The following is a 3553-nucleotide window of genomic DNA, read 5'->3' as shown; positions in this document are numbered from 1 at the left end:
GACGATCGAATCTCGGGAAAGTAACATACCGATGACAAAGGAAACAACGTATGTTGTTATGCGGTTTGACCGATAAAGATCTTCGTAGAATATGTGGGAGCCAATATGAGCATCCAGGTTCCGCTATTGGTTAGTGACCGGAGACGTGTCTCGGTCATGTCTACATAGTTCTCGAACCCGTAGGGTCCGCACGCTTAAAGTTCAATGACGGTTATATTATGAGTTTATGTGTTTTGATATACCGAAGGAGTTCGGAGTCTCGGATGAGATCGGGGACATGACGAGGAGTCTCGAAATGGTCGAGATGTAAAGATCGATATATTGGACGACTATATTCGGACTTCGGAAAGGTTCCGAGTGATTCGGGTATTTTTCGGAGTACCGGAGAGTTATGGGAATTCGCCGGGGAGTATATGGGCCTTATTGGGCCATATGGGAATAGAGGAGAGAGGCCAAAAGGAAGGAGGCATGCGCCCCCCTCTGGTCCGAATTGGACAAGGGGTGCAGCCCCCTTTTCCTTCTCCCTCTCCTCCTCTTTCCTTCTCTCCTACTCCAATAAGGAAAGGAGGAGTCCTACTCCCGGTAGGAGTAGGACTCCCCCCTTGGCGCGCCCTCCTCCTAGGCCGGCCGCCTCCCCCCTTGCTCCTTTATATACAGGGGCAGGGGGGCACCTCTAGACACACAAGTTGATCAAGTTGATTGTCTCTTAGCCGTGTGCGGTGCCCCCCTCCACCATAGTCCACCTCGATAATACTGTACCGGTGCTTAGACGAAGCCCTGCGTCGGTAGAAAATCAACATCGTCACCACGCCGTCGTGCTGATGAAACTCTCCCTCAACACTCGGCTGGATCGGAGTTCGAGGGACGTCATCGAGTTGAACGTGTGCAGAACTCAGAGGTGCCGTGTGTTCGGTACTTGATCGGTCGGATCGTGAAGACGTACGACTACATCAACCGCATTGTGCTAACGCTTCCGCTTTTGGTCTACGAGGGTACGTGGACAACACTCTCCCCTCTCGTTGCTATGCATCACCATGATCTTGCGTGTGCGTAGGAAAATTTTGAAATTACTACGTTCCCCAACAGTGGCATCCGAGCCTGGTTTTATGCGTAGATGTCATATGCACGAGTAGAACACAAGTGAGTTGTGGGCGATACAAGTCATACTGCTTACCAGCATGTCATACTTTGGTTCGGCGGTATTGTTGGATGAAGCGGCCTGGACCGACATTACGCGTACGCTTACGTGAGACTGGTTCTACCGACGTGCTTTGCACACAGGTGGCTGGCGGGTGTCAGTTTCTCCAACTTTAGTTGAACCGAGTGTGGCTACGCCCGGTCCTTGCGAAGGTTAAAACAGCACCAACTTGACAAACTATCGTTGTGGTTTTGATGCGTAGGTAAGAACGGTTCTTGCTAAGCCCGTAGCAGCCACGTAAAACTTGCAACAACAAAGTAGAGGATGTCTAACTTGTTTTTGCAGGGCATGTTGTGATGTGATATGGTCAAGACATGATGCTAAATTTTATTGTATGAGATGATCATGTTTTGTAACCGAGTTATCGGCAACTGGCAGGAGCCATATGGTTGTCGCTTTATTGTATGCAATGCAATCGCCCTGTAATGCTTTACTTTATCACTAAGCGGTAGCGATTGTCGTAGAAGCATAAGATTGGCGAAACGACAACGATGCTACGATGGAGATCAAGGTGTCGTGCCGGTGACGATGGTGATCATGGAGGTGCTTCGGAGATGGAGATCACAAGCACAAGATGATGATGGCCATATCATATCACTTATATTGATTTCATGTGATGTTTATCTTTTATGCATCTTATCTTGCTTTGATTGACGATAGTATTATAAGATGATCCCTCACTAAATTATCAAAGTATAAGTGTTCTCCTTGAGTATGCACCGTTGCGAAATTTCTTCGTGCTGAGACACCATGTGATGATCGGGTGTGATAGGCTCTACGTTCAAATACAACGGGTGCAAAACAGTTGCACACGCAGAATACTCAGGTTAAACTTGACGAGCCTAGCATATAATAGATATGGCCTCGGAACACGGAGACCAAAAGGTCGAGCGTGAATCATATAGTAGATATGATCAACATAGTGATGCTCACCATTGAAACTACTCCATCTCACGTGATGATCGGACATGGTTTGGTTGATTTGGATCACGTGATCACTTAGAGGATTAGAGGGATGTCTATGTAAGTGGGAGTTCTTAAGTAATATGATTAATTGAACTTTAATTTATCATGAACTTAGTCCTGGTAGTATTAGCATATCTATGTTGTAGATCAATTGCTCACGATATTGCTCCCCGTTTAATTTTTTATATATTCCTAGAGAAAACTATGTTGAAAAATGTTAGTAGCAATGATGCGGATTGGATCCGTGATCTGAGGATTAACCTCATTCCTACACAGAAGAATTATGTCCTTGATGCACCGCTAGGTGACAGACCTATTGCAGGAGCATATGCAGACGTTATGAACGTTTGGCTAGCTCAATATGATGACTACTTGATAGTTTAGTGCACCATGCTTAACGGCTTAGAATCGGGACTTCAAAGACGTTTTGAACGTCATGGACCATATGAGATGTTCTAGGAGTTGAAGTTAAATATTTCAAGAAAATACCCAAGTTGAGAGATATGAAGTCTCCAACAAGTTCTATAGCTAAAAGATGGAGGAGAATAGCTCAAGCAGTGAGCATATGCTCAGATTGTCTGGGTACTACAATCGCTTGAATCAAGTGGGAGTTAATCTTACAGATAAGATAGTGATTGACATAATTCTCTAGTCACCATCACCAAGTTAGTAGAACTTCGTGATGAACTATGATATGCAAGGGATAACGGAAACGATTCCCAAGCTCTTCGTAATGCTGAAATCAACGAAGGTAGAAATCAAGAAAAATATCAAGTGTTGATGGTAGACAAGACCACTAGTTTCAAGAAAAGGGCAAAGGGAAGAAGGGGAACTTCAAGAAGAACGGCAAGCAAGTTGCTTCTCAAGTGAAGAAGCCCAAGTCTGGTCCTAATCCTAAGACTAAGTGCTTCTACTGCAAAGGGACTGGTCACTGGAAGCAGAACTGCCCCAAGTATTTGGCGGATAAGAAGGATGGAAAAGTGAACAAAGGTATATTTGATATACAGATTATTGATGTGTATTTTACTAGTGTTCGTAGCAACCCCTCGGTATTTGATACTGGTTCAGTTGCTAAGAGTAGTAACTCGAAACGGGAGTTGCAGAATGAACATAGACTAGTTAAGGGTGAAGTGATGATGTGTGTTGGAAGTGGTTCCAAGATTGATATGATCATCATCGCACACTCCCTATACTTTCGGTATTAGTGTTGAACCTAAATAAGTGTTATTTGGTGTTTGCGTTGAGCATGAATATGATTTGATCATGTTTATTGCAATACGGTTATTCATTTAAGTAAGAGAATAAATTGTTGTTCTGTTTACATGAATAAAACCTTATATGGTTACACACCCAATGAAAATGGTTCATTGGATCTCGATCGTAGTGATA

The sequence above is a fragment of the Triticum urartu genome, chromosome 4A (genome assembly GCF_056163025.1).
Source record: "Triticum urartu cultivar PI428250 chromosome 4A, HENAU_Tu73, whole genome shotgun sequence".
Taxonomy (NCBI): domain Eukaryota; kingdom Viridiplantae; phylum Streptophyta; class Magnoliopsida; order Poales; family Poaceae; genus Triticum; species Triticum urartu.
The sequence above is the reverse complement of the archived record's forward strand: the minus strand, read 5'-3'. Positions refer to the sequence as shown.